The sequence below is a fragment of the Ctenopharyngodon idella genome, chromosome 3 (genome assembly GCF_019924925.1).
Source record: "Ctenopharyngodon idella isolate HZGC_01 chromosome 3, HZGC01, whole genome shotgun sequence".
Lineage (NCBI taxonomy): Eukaryota > Metazoa > Chordata > Actinopteri > Cypriniformes > Xenocyprididae > Ctenopharyngodon > Ctenopharyngodon idella.
The window spans coordinates 3,244,235-3,257,236 of record NC_067222.1 but is presented as its reverse complement, the minus strand read 5'-3'; the positions used below and the strand labels follow the sequence as shown (position 1 = coordinate 3,257,236).

Sequence of the window (13,002 nt, the reverse complement as noted above, 5' to 3'; positions counted from 1 at the left end):
GTAAAGTAGATTTTCATTTGAGAAATTTGGCCAAGATGAAGTCATGTCTTGTCATGTTTTGGCCTTGCTCAGCTTATTTATCAGATCTGCTAATTGAGTATCAGAATGGAAGAACATTGAGATCAACAACTCAAAGTTTACTTAAAATTCCAAGTACCAAGTTAAGCCAGAAAGGGGATCGTGCATTTGCGGTATAGTAGCACTAAGACTTTGGAATAGCTTACCCTTACACATTAGGGACGTTGACTCTGTACATGTTTTTAAAATACAACTTAAGACACACTTGTTTGCCATGGCATATTCTTCTTGTTGATAATCTTTAATTTTTATTATTGTATTAATATTGTATTATTCTGTTTTTATACTGAGATGATATAAAGCACTTTGGTCAACATGTTTTGTTTTAATAGTGCTATATAAATAAAATTAAAATTGACATTTTAGTAACTGAGTAACCGGTCGATTATTTTGATGATTGAGTAATCGGATATTTTTTGTTGTAATAAAAAACAGACCTAAGTGAACAAAAACCTTTATAATCAAATCCTTGTAATATTGGCCAAAAACAATTTTGTAATTTTCGTCACACTAAGGGACAAAAAAAGGTTATTTTAAGAACTGATATAAATAAATAAATCGCTGTCTCCCTTTTGGAACCTTTATTTCTGTATGTGTAACAACATTATCCAGCTACAGTTGGAAAAAAGTCTTCATACACAAATGTATCAGAAGAAAGCAGTAGAATATCATCTAGATTTACAGTAACATCATCTATTATAGCAGAAACCAATGTTTATGAATAACATCTCACAAAGAATGAAAACATAGAACATGTTTCACAGTAAAAATATCAATGAACACAAACAACAGAAGACCATAATGTCATTTTCATTCAGCTTATTTTTGCCAAGAACCTTTGAAATAGAGTAACAGCGACATTCCATAATTTTCAATACTCATTTTGGTACCACAAAAAAAGTAAATACTGTAAATACTGTCGCAAGTGCTCCAACAATTTTTAGAGAAAAATCAGCAATAATAACAAAGAAACATTTTTCAAACAAAATAACTCATTATATATGAGATAAAGCAAAACAACAATGAATTATTAAAATAACACTACTTGATGATAATTAAATAGTTACTAAAAACACCGGTATAGTTACATTACAAGTCCTAACTTATGCACATTTGAAGAACAAAAGTAGATTTTTTCTTCAGGATTACATTGACTTGGGACATAAACAATTTTTTACATTCATAGGCTACTTGTCAAGTCAAGCATTTCCACCTAATTTTGAGGAATATTTGACTGTTCACGCGTGTACTGCCAGATGAGAGTGCTCTTCACAGAATTGAAAGAAACAAGCAGCTGCTTGTCAAGTGTGCAGATATAGTGAATTGAGCTCTTTCTCACCGCATAGACTCAAAGTAGCCATGCGTAAGAACAGTAGTATTTCCCAACCTGGGGGTCGCGACTCCCACTTGTTGTCGCTAAAGATTTACGAGGTGTCACCAAGCTCACTGTAGTTTGAGGGTTAGTGAAGAAACGGTTACCAGTTTGATGATAAACCACGATGCAATTTTTTCTGACGCTTAGTATTACAGTTTAATATTTTAATTATCATTAAAATCGTATTTGATTGTCAGGATTTGAAAAACTCATGGTAAATACCGTCCAGTATTAAGCAAAGTAAGCAACAGTCTCATGCAGACAGAACATGCAGTGTAGGTTTCATTTGAAAATATGGCGGAAAGAAGTGAGAGGTTTTACATCCGAGTTCTGAGGTAAATTATATGAATTAAAGTATGAATGAATTCTGAATGTATCTCTGAAGGGAACTGACTGCCTTGAGAAAAGTTTTGATGGCTTTTTCTTCTCATCGTGCCTTTCTTTTCATTGTCATCTCTGCTTTGTTTATGGGGTTACCGGGGAAACAGCTCTATTTCTCAAAGTCCCTTTAAGTCATTTCACTCGACGGCCATCTTTGAAATGCCTCTCAGGCATGCAAGTGCAGCTTCTATCTCTTTGAATGGGGAAACATCAAATTCTCCAAAGCTGTTTGCCAAGCTTTCGATTAAATTTCATATTTGAAATCACTAATGAAATCTGACGACAACTGTCTCATAAATTTTGTTTCTTAACGCTTGAATCATGGCAAAAAAAAAAAAAAAAAATTCAGGCTGGATTAAGCTAATGCGCATGTGCAGTCCTAAGTGCGCGTCTGTTTGTTTCTATAGGAACCGGAGCTTCTAATGTCCGCTGCAGTAACGCAATGGCTTCAGCAATCAGCTCTTATTTAGAAGGCGGGACTTATTCCGCCATATTGTGCGTTACACTTTCTCCCACTCAAAACAATACGAGTGACGCGTCTTGTGTTATTCTATAGTCTTTGTATTTTTGCTGTTCCAAAAGCACCACCGACTGACAGAGAATGGATTTAAATTTTCATTCAGCCTGTCTGCGGTTTTAGTTTGTGAAACTCGGAAAACATTTCTATGTTGTACATTTTAAGAAGTTAAAATAAGCTGATGTACATTCTAAAACAATTCTAAACAATTTGGATAATAAGGTATGTAGAATTATTAATTGAGCTGATTAAATAATCATTTTGACTCATCCTGTTTCTTAAAAAATGGTTTAAAGGAATATTAGGTTTATTATTTTATAAAACATTTTAGTCAGTACTTTATAACATCATGTTGCAAGTCAAATCTGGCCGTAGTTGTTAATGCTATTATTTTAATGTTCGAGCTGTCGTTGCATTCATTAAAAACTTAACAGCTGATTTTTTTGAATTTGGAAGGATTTTGAATGTTAAAATAGGGCTCTCCTGAAAAAAAAGGTTGGGAACCACTGCATTAGAAGGTAAAATACGCAACTCATATTTCCACCTTCAGCGATGATCGGCGTTTGTAGTGTTCAGTTGTCAACAAAGACTTTAGATATAAGTGCAAAGTGGAATATGGCCGAGGGTCTTTGCAAAGGGTCACTTAAACATGAATGAAAAGTATACAATCTCATTTGTTTGTTTGTAAGCTATGTTTGATGCATGAAGTGTCCAACATTCCACACCAAGTGCACCATCCATGTATTTTGAATTCCTTTTTGGAATTTTCAGTGTGAATACACTACTCACAATATTTATACTCAGAGGCACCACTGGGGTTTCTGAACCTTGTGCTATGAGTTGATCTCCTCCTCTTGCTCTTCACAGTTGCCAGCTACTTCTCCCAGAGTTTCCATTTCAATGGATTCTCCTTTCCTCTGGTTCATGTCTATACTGGTATACTCTGTAGCAGGAGTCCCTTTACAATCTAGTGACTTTAGAATTTAGAATAAAACATATATTTTAAACAGTATCTGCATGATTGCTTTTGGATAAATGATCACATACATTTACACTTTGTTCACTTTTAATCTCAGTGTATTCAAAAATCGTGTATGAATGTAACCCAATTCTTATGAAAACATAAATACTCACTTGGGACTCTGTGTTGATAGGTTTTCCTGAGATGTGGGAGAGGAAAAGATTTCAGAATGAGTTACAATTGATCAGTCTCAGAAAAAGCACAGAGGCACCAAATACAAAAGTCAGAATGATGGACGATTTATATTTTTTGCAGGCTCTTGTGTCTTATTTTCTTTTAGAGAATGGGAATGTACAGAACAAGATGTGTTGATCTCAATGTGAGTGTACAGATTAGAATCATTTCAGCCCTCAAATTCATCATTGTAGATCTTTTGTTCCTAGTAAGTAACCTCTTAACACAAACATGCACAAAAAGAGATGCATGTCACACATCAGACTTTAGACACTTTAACTACAACTACCTTAATGAAAGATGCCTTCATTAGAGATGGGTCAGGCATGTAGCCAAATGCATTATTAGTCTACATAATGAACAATTACATCCAAATTCATCCAAAGTGGTGTACAAATTAAGAAAGATAAACAATTTATCATTAAAGAGCAATAATCGTTTGCCACAATAACAGTTTTCAAGCAAAACAGAATATTAGATAGAAGATAAATAAAATTGCAGAAAAAAAAAAAAAAAGATATACCTTTATTTATGTGTAGCCTACACATCAAATACCATCACACACTAATAGCATGATAATATACAGACTCCTGAAATCAATTCCAGTTCATACTCACTGGGTGTAATTATGGATAAAATCAGCAATGGTACGGTAAAGATCCATTCAGATGGAAAGACAACAATTCTCAAATCTCCCACCAGACGTTCACCATTAACTGTGGATGGAGATTCATTTTTAACAAACAGTATATGTTTTGCTAATGAAATGATGATCCCATCTATTATACTGTAAACTCCTGCAAGGCTTTATGAATCTCATTAAAAGGTTGTCTCAACTCACCTGCTTTCACTATCTCTTCTGTCATCAGTGCAGCAGAGTTCACTAAAACAAGACCAACTGATCCAAACAGGAATAAAATTTTTCTATAGCGAAGATCTGTAAGTCAGAGTTAAAAATTTTTGTTAAACAAATGAATATTGTTTTACTTGTTTTCTGTACAGAGAAATATAACTATTCACTTTAAAGGGATAGATCATCCGAAAATGAAAATGTCATCATTTACTTACCCTCAAGTTGTTCCAAACCTGTATGAGTTGCTTTTTTCTGTTGATCACAAAAGAAGATATTTTAAAGAATGTCAGTAACCAGACAGATGACGGCAGCCAATGGTTTCCACAGTGGGGGAAAAAAAATAAAAAATACTATGGAAGTCATTGGCTACCGTCAACTGTTTGGTTACGGACATTCTTTAAAATATCTTCTTTTGTGTTCAAACTCATACAGGTTTGGAACAACTTGAGGGTGAGTAAATGATGACAGAATTTTCATTTTTGGGTAAACTATCCCTTTAACACTCTATTGAAAATAAGATGCCCATCGTGCATGTTGGTTTTATCTTTCACAGATGTACTGCTTTTTTAAAAAGAACTTCACCTGTAATAACACACCTCGTCTCTGTATGTCTAAATTTTCAATGATTTCTCTTATAAAACAACATTTATTTTATTGTAACTTCCAATATAGCTTACTCCAAAATTAATGTTTAAAGGGAAACATGAATAGTAATGATAATCATGTCATGAAGACAAATCATATCTCAGCATGTAATCTCATGATGAAATTACCACGCAAGGCGTGCCTAAATGGTTCTCAATGGAAAAACATGGGTTTACTGGCATGTCACCAAAAGGCAATTTTGGTGTCTGTATAATGATGCCTAAAAGTCTTGGACATGCAACATTGATCAGATGCCCTAGAGCAGGGGTTGGCAACCTATGGCATGCATGCCAATAGTTGAGTGTTTGAAATAGCATTTTGATTAGCATTGGATTGTAAATATACTTTATTATTACGGAAATACCCGAGAAGGCTTGAAGAAAACATATAAACCACGTATTGTTGTAGTCATCTGTTTATTTTATTCATGTTTAATCAATCAAAGCGTTTCTGCCTTCTTTTTATTCAGTCACAGCGATAGCATGATGCCCACTGGGGATTTCTTGGAACAGCGTTTGTTATATTGCGTATATTTGGAGTATCTGCTCAAGAGCGCCCTCCGGCGTCCAGTATGAAACAGATGTTTAGCGCCAAGTAAAGCCAAAGACTATAGAATAACACAAGACATGTCACTCGTATTGTTTTGAATGGGAGAAAGTGTAACGCTCAATATGGAGGAATAAGTCCCGCCTTCAAAATAAGAGCCAATCGCCGACCTGTAAAGTCATCGCGTCACTGCAGCGGCCGTTAGAAGCACCGGTTTCTATAGAAACAGTCAGACGCGCGCCTCCGAAATGAGGCACAAGAGACGCGCATTAGCTTGATCCAGCATAAATACTGTTTTTTTGTCATGATTTGAGCGTTTGGGAAAAAAAATGTATGAGACAGTTGTTGTCAGATTTCATTGGTGATTTCAAATATGAAATTTAATCGAAAGCTTGGCAAACAGCTTTGGAGAATTTGATGTTTACCCATTCAAAGAGATAGGAGCTGCATGATGCCCAGGATGCCCGAGAGGCGTTCCAAAGATGGCCGCCGAGTGAAATGACTTGTCTTAAAGGGACTTTGGTAAAGCTCACTTAAAATCCTATTCAGGGTAAAAATAGGAAAAATAATTCCTCTCTCTAAAGAACTTTGAGGGGAACATATAATCAATATGTTTTTCTCCAGCGTACATAAGTGTACGTACGTTTTTTTCCCCACAGTGGACGCATAAGAGGCACGTAGTTCATATTAAATACATGGACTCCATTTTTGATTTTGCATACCTGGCAAAAATAAAGAAATTATTGAGACAGATTTTTATCATAATAATATAATATTTGATAATAAATCCTTAGACCTTTCTAATGATTTATAGACATACTGCTTGCATGTTATCAGGTAACCCCACATTTTGTCATACAAGTTTTAAATATTATTTTCTAATTATTAAAATTATATTTATAATTAAATACTAATGCTAAATACTTTAATAATTAAAGTTATTACAACAGTAATATTTATTATTTGGTTTAATATTTTTATTTAGCAATAATGATAATAATAATAATTAAAATAATTAGTCAAAATAAAATATTAGCACAAAATTTCGGACCAAATTGTGCAGACCTACAAGCAAGCAAAACAAGCCTGGTATTGTTTGTATTTTTTTTTTTTTTCCATTTGTTTTATAAAATCGTATTTTAAATCACAAATCGCAATTTTAATCAGAAAAAAAAAAAAAAAAAAAAATCGCAATTCGATTTTTTCTCCAAATTGTGCAGCCCTAATGCCAACACTGACACGTGGAGGGGTAATCATTGGCACATGAGCAAAACTGAGAGGTTCATGTATTTCATTTAGATACAACCTCTGGCAAAAATTATGGAATCACCACCACTTAGATTTTTTTTATTAATGGCATGTCTTTTTCCAGAGCAAGTAGAGGAAAAAAGTATGGAATCATCAACAAAAAAAAAAAAAAAACAGTTGTTGCTCCTCCTCTGGCTTTTGACAGCCTAAATTCTTTGAGGAATGGACTTCATTAATGAAAAACAATATTCCCCATCAATCTGGTTCCAACTTTCTCAAACAGCATTTGACAGCTCAGCTTTGCAGGATGGAGCCTTGTCATGGACCTGTGTATATAATTTCCACCATAAGTTTTCAATTGGATTGAGATCTGGACTGTTTGCTGGCCATGTCATTGAGTTGATATGCCTTTCCTGAAGAAAAGCTTTAACACTCTTTGCTCTGTGGCAAGATGCATTATCATCCTGAAAAATTATTTTATCATCACCAAACCTATTTTCTATCGATGGAATGAGAAAAGTGTCCAAAATTTCAATGTACACCTGTGCATTGACTGTTGAGGTAATGATTTCCATTTCCCCTGGTCCTTTACCTCACATGCACCCCATATTATAAATGAATTGGGAAATTTGATTGTTTTCTTCAGGCAGTCATCTTTATATGTTTCATTAGAATGGCACCTGACCAAAGTTCCAGCGTAATCTCCTTGGCTAAGGCAGATGTGCGATTCTTCACTGAATAACACTTTCATCCAATCATCCATAATCCACGATTGCTTCTCTTTAGCCCACTGCAACCTTGTTTTCTTCTGTTTAAGTGTTAGAACTCATTTTAATTTGGCTTTTCTATATGTAAAGCCCATTTCATTCAGCTGTTTTTTTTTTACAGTTCTGTCACAAAAATTGGCTCCTGATTCTGTCTGTTTTTCTTTTGTTTTGTTGTGCATTTTCTATTGTAAAGGCATATTGCTTTGAGATTGCTATCTTGATGCTTTGACGTCTGCCCATATGTTTTCCTTTATGATCTTCCCATTTAGTTTATACTTGCACCAAATTTTAGACACAGCTGACTGGGAGCAACCAACTTCTTTGGCCATACTCCTTATTGAAATTACTTGTTGAAGGGAGTTTTATAATCCTTTCCATTGTTTCAACTGAGAACTCTCTTGTTGGGGCCATGTTTCATTTCAGTTAGCCAAGTCCAACAACCTGTTACGTGTGTAAGCGCCTCCTTTTAACTACTGACTAATTAGCATTTTTAGATTTGTCCCAGTATTTGTTTTAAAATGGAAATTAACAGATGATTACATATTTTTTTCCTCAACATTGAGTGATTCCATACTTTTTTCCTCTACTTGCTATGGAAAAAGACATGCCATTAATAATAATAAAAAAAGTGGATTTGTTTGAGGTATGTTTCATGAAGCCAGAATGTTAAGCTATTGAACAAAACCTTTTTTGGGTCATATCTGTGATTTTATTTGCTATAAAGTAAAAAATCTGAGTGAACATCCGCTAAGTGTGGTGATTCCATAATTTTTGCCAGGGGTTGTACAGTACCTCACACCTGCATACATTTTGAGGTAATCATTCCTCATAGTAACACAGCTTGTTTTATTTAGTTAGGTCAGGAGCTATAATTTATAATAAAGTGTGAGAATTAAACTGCGCAAGTCAATGAAAGCAGGTGACTCTGACAAACCATTAGCGTGACTGCGCATCTTGAAAGCACGTGCTTTCAATGCATCGTGCATTGAAAGCACGATGCAGATCAAGACAGCAGATGAATCAAGTCTGTTTGACTGACAGCTTACAGTTTGTTCTGCTGTATTTGTGGCACTTAGCTTTGATCAAGAAAAAAAAAGATATTCAAGTATATAGAGTCCTATTAAATATGTGACGGTGATGTGCAAACTCTGTTCACACGTAGTGGGGGTCACAGTGGAAATCTCTAAGTCTAATTTAGGCACAGTGATTAATTAGGAAAGTTAAAAATGGCACTACTTGTTGCCGACCCCTCCCTGAGTAAGAAAGAGACAGCACAGGACATCATTTATGAATGATAACCCACCAATTTTGCTAGTGAGTTATGCATTTCAAGGGTTGTTTTTCACCCACATTTGTCAGGTGATAATATAGCGTGTGTAATATAGCGTTACTTGTAGATTTCAATTTCTGTACAGTCTAATCTCATAACATACAATCTGCCATCAAAATGATAAGTTTAATTATTGCAGCTGCTGTGAGAAAAGGCTATAAATGATCCACCTCACATGCAATATAGCCTACTAGCTGGAACTCATCCTTTCTGTTTACAGACATGACGTAATGACACAAAGACGAACGGCTGCATGCTCGAATTTCCCGCGAAAACCCGCCAGTTCCGCTCGAATTATAAAACATTATTACAAACTTACTGTTGTGAATCGGGCTAAGGTAAGAAGATAGTTTTGAACACTGGCTGGTTATGTACTTGCTCAAAAATTGATTTTGGATCATTTTTAACCAAAAAAAGTTACGGACTGCAGCTTTAAGGAATAGCGAATGAGTGATTTCTGACACAGCTCATTAAGAAAGAAGATGATGATCGATACGTTACTCAGATAACTGACTGGGATTTCAGAAAATGCGAGCACCCACAATGCTTGAACAAATCCTGCCACACAGACCAGTCCTGCACCCTCTGTGAATTAAAGATGAAGTCTTTACCAACAACAACAAAATCTTGGCCATGTTTATTAGAAACAAATCTAAAACGTATTTTATATCAAATAACCAATGTACAAGTGAACTTTTAGCAAAGGGTTATAATATATTTTATTTTTAGTAATATATTCATACCTTTTTTCTTTCTCAATAGTGCAGTGTATAAATAAATCATCACTCTACTCATCGCAATCACCATTGCCCGTATTGTTTTATCTAGACAACATAGACCTGAAAAGATAAAATACAGAGAAACAGTGAGTGTCAACATGAGGTTTGACTGCTATATAAATTTAGTTTAGATAGGTACTGGCCATTTAAAACACTGCTTTTCCAAAAAAAAAAAAAAAAAAAAAAAATTTGTATACTTACAGAATTGTTTTCGCCATCTTTTTTTATAGCAATTGGAGGAAAACAGCCAATAGGACGCCGCAAGAAATGTCACGATTAATACTTAGCAAGAGAGAGGAAATTATGGGTGGGTTCATCTTTAGTTGCTAATGGGGAAGTATATGTATGAAACAGACACAATTAATTGCTCCTAAAATCTGTTAATTCTTATTCAGTCTCTGCTCAAGTCTAAAATGTTCTTGCTTACCTGTGTTGGAGACAAAATGAGTGTAGAGCAGAAGGGTGAGTTGTAATGAAGGCAGCAATGAAAAGCTACAAGTAGCTAAAATCTGTTTAACTTCATATATTCTTCTGCCTAAATTTTCAGAGCATGGCAGCAACTTCGCTTCAGCCAATTCTATTTTTTAAAAAAAAAAAAAATGCAATATATCAATATATAACAATAAATCTAGAACAAATATCATGCACACTTACTGCATATCTCCAATAAGAAAAAATCTGTACTGAACACCTGCTGCTTCAGAATAAGTAATCCATAAATTAACTTAAATATGCTCACTTTCTTCCTAAACAATCAACAGTGATGGTAAATGGTTTTAAAAGTAAAAGATGATGAATGTTTAATATATAGAGAGAGAGACAAATCTTCAAAAACAATGCAGTGAATTGGTGCCAAACTTTTTTGTCAGAATTTGTGATGTAATATAATTTTTTAATTCAGTATTTTGAAAGGCTGAAATATGCAAATTTTACTAGATTGTAATTAGGTTTAGGGATGCACCGATCCGATACTTAGATCGGGTATCGGCTCCGATACTGCCATTTTTGCCGGATCGGGTATCGGCCGGATGGGACCGATCCAAACCCGATATTGTGCGTGTACTATTCTGTGTTATTGTTAAGCTCCACAAAAGGCACAAAAACATTAAAAAGCACCATAAAGTTTCCGTGCACTATATTCCAAGTGTTCTGAAGCCATTCCATAGTTTAATTTGAGGTACAGATAAATATTTAGGTCAAGTTCACGTAAATTCCTCCCTCCGCTGCAGGCTGTCAGTCATTCTCCATTCAGCATTCAGACTCAGGTTCGGTTACGACAGTAAACACAATGAAACTCTCTCCAAAATGAATCAATGTTTCTATTATTATACTTCATCTGTAGACAACGATACCGGTAATACAATACGCATCAATATATCTTCACTTTTCAATGCGGAGCGCTGCCGCTGCGCGCTGTGACTCCATGATGCTTCAAGCGCATCATTCCGCACACGGGATGCGCATAAGCGCTTTGTGCCTCTCTATATGGGAGCCGTTCATATTATAATACTTTTGCGCAATGAAAGATTGTTAATAGCATTTTTTGTTCTGTCCTATCTATCATACGTTGCTGCCTCATTTAAAAAAAAAAAAAAAACTCCGCTATAAATTTAAAAGAAATGTCTTTTAATTTTATAGTATAGCCTATATTTATATATAAATATATTTAGTTTATGTCATGACTCAAACATTTATGAAAAACAAGCCATGAGTCACGGATGAAGGAATCAGCTGGACTTCTGTTTATTTTGAATGTCTACCAAGTGAGGCTATTGGTTTATTTACAGTTGTTACACTGATGCACAATTATTTAATAAATAATTCACTACATTTGTGTCTGTTTGTTATTTTGTTTTACAATTGTTTTTATTAGGTAATTTAGCACTTTTTTTTTATTATTACTTGAATATCGGATCGGTATCGATATCGGAAGCGAAAAAGGCAGATCGGTGCATCCCTAATTAGGTTTTAATCATTTAAAACCTTTCCTTTATGAAAATGTTTAATACGCTGATTTGTCTTCTAAAACAAAAAAAGCTAAAGATAATACATAATGCTCAATGCTCATTAACTTACGTATAATGAAGAAGAGACACACCAGGAAGAGTAATCCAATAGCAACTGTTATAATGTCCGTGTTTATGTCTTTGAAATGTTCAACTAAAAGGACTGACACAAAAATACATTTCATAATTTCATAAACTATATATATATTTTAAACTGTTGGAAGGTGTTTAGAATATTATGTTAGTATTATTTTAAATGTATAGTTTTTATACATTAATATCACCATTACAATAAATACCAACTGTGGATTTGCCTACCTGAATACATTAGTACCGTAAACGCAGGATAATACTGATCAGCATGTGAAGACATAATATACTTCTGAATTTTGTCTGCAAAAATAGATGATCAAAACTTAAATCACATAAGGCACTGAATCAGTAATAAAGCAACATTTGTTTAATCCCATTCCACTTTAATATACTTACAGAATGAATGATGAATCTTAGACCCTGTTTCCACCTGGTATTAGGATGCGTTTTGGTTGATCGATCACAAGTGGACGACGCTAAATATAGGCGCAAACATTTTGAGCTTATCTACTTTCGACCACTTCCAGAGATAGTTGAAAACACATTCGATCGGATTGCTTTCATAGTGTAAACACTAATGTGGTTGAATGTGTTCGAACAGCAGCAAAAGACTGCCTACTCTCCACCTACTGACCTAATGTGTAAACATTATGGGAAGCGCACTAACCAGACGGGATTTAAACTTTGTTGGCTGAAGACCCAAGTTTAGTTTGAAGATGAAAAACGTACCAAGAACAGTGTTGTCCCACCATTACTGATTTCTAACACTCACTCACCGCGTTCAGCATGGTATTCCAGCTGTCAGAGCAGAAACTAAGCTGCTGCTCTCCGTGTGTTTTCTCCGTCTCTGGGGGCATTCATATGCAAATTGTATGCGCCCATTCAAATAAAAAAATACATACATTTACCCGCCCATAGACCCTCCCTTCGGATAAATCAGGACAGAAGTGGTTGAAAGTGGACAAAAGAGACGGATTAAAACACCAGGTGGAAAAGGGTATGTGTCTCTCTTGTCCACTTGTGATCCAATCCACCAAAAAGCATCTTAATACCAGGTGGAAACTGACCAGGTGGGTCACTGACAACAACATTATGTGAAATCTGATGATCTGGGTGTTATGCGGCATTTAAAAACCAACCCGGACAGGTTGTGATATATGGTCTAAACCAAATCAACCTCAGAGGCCTC

General features: G+C 34.9%; 2 long non-coding RNA genes across 2 annotated transcripts; both read right to left on the bottom strand.

Annotated features, from left to right (window-relative positions):
* Positions 1–708: 708 nt before the first annotated feature.
* LOC127508517 (uncharacterized) lies at positions 709–10,358 on the bottom strand. The gene is made up of 7 exons (XR_007928826.1): positions 9,916–10,358; positions 9,679–9,774; positions 9,437–9,520; positions 4,388–4,483; positions 4,164–4,262; positions 3,486–3,511; positions 709–3,325 (listed from the first exon to the last, which is right to left on the bottom strand). It is a non-coding gene; the product is annotated as an uncharacterized LOC127508517 (long non-coding RNA).
* Positions 10,359–11,789: 1,431 nt separating this feature from the next.
* On the bottom strand, positions 11,790–12,638 carry LOC127508519 (uncharacterized). The gene is made up of 3 exons (XR_007928828.1): positions 12,210–12,638; positions 12,039–12,113; positions 11,790–11,883 (listed from the first exon to the last, which is right to left on the bottom strand). It is a non-coding gene; the product is annotated as an uncharacterized LOC127508519 (long non-coding RNA).
* Between the last annotated feature and the right edge of the window lie 364 nt (positions 12,639–13,002).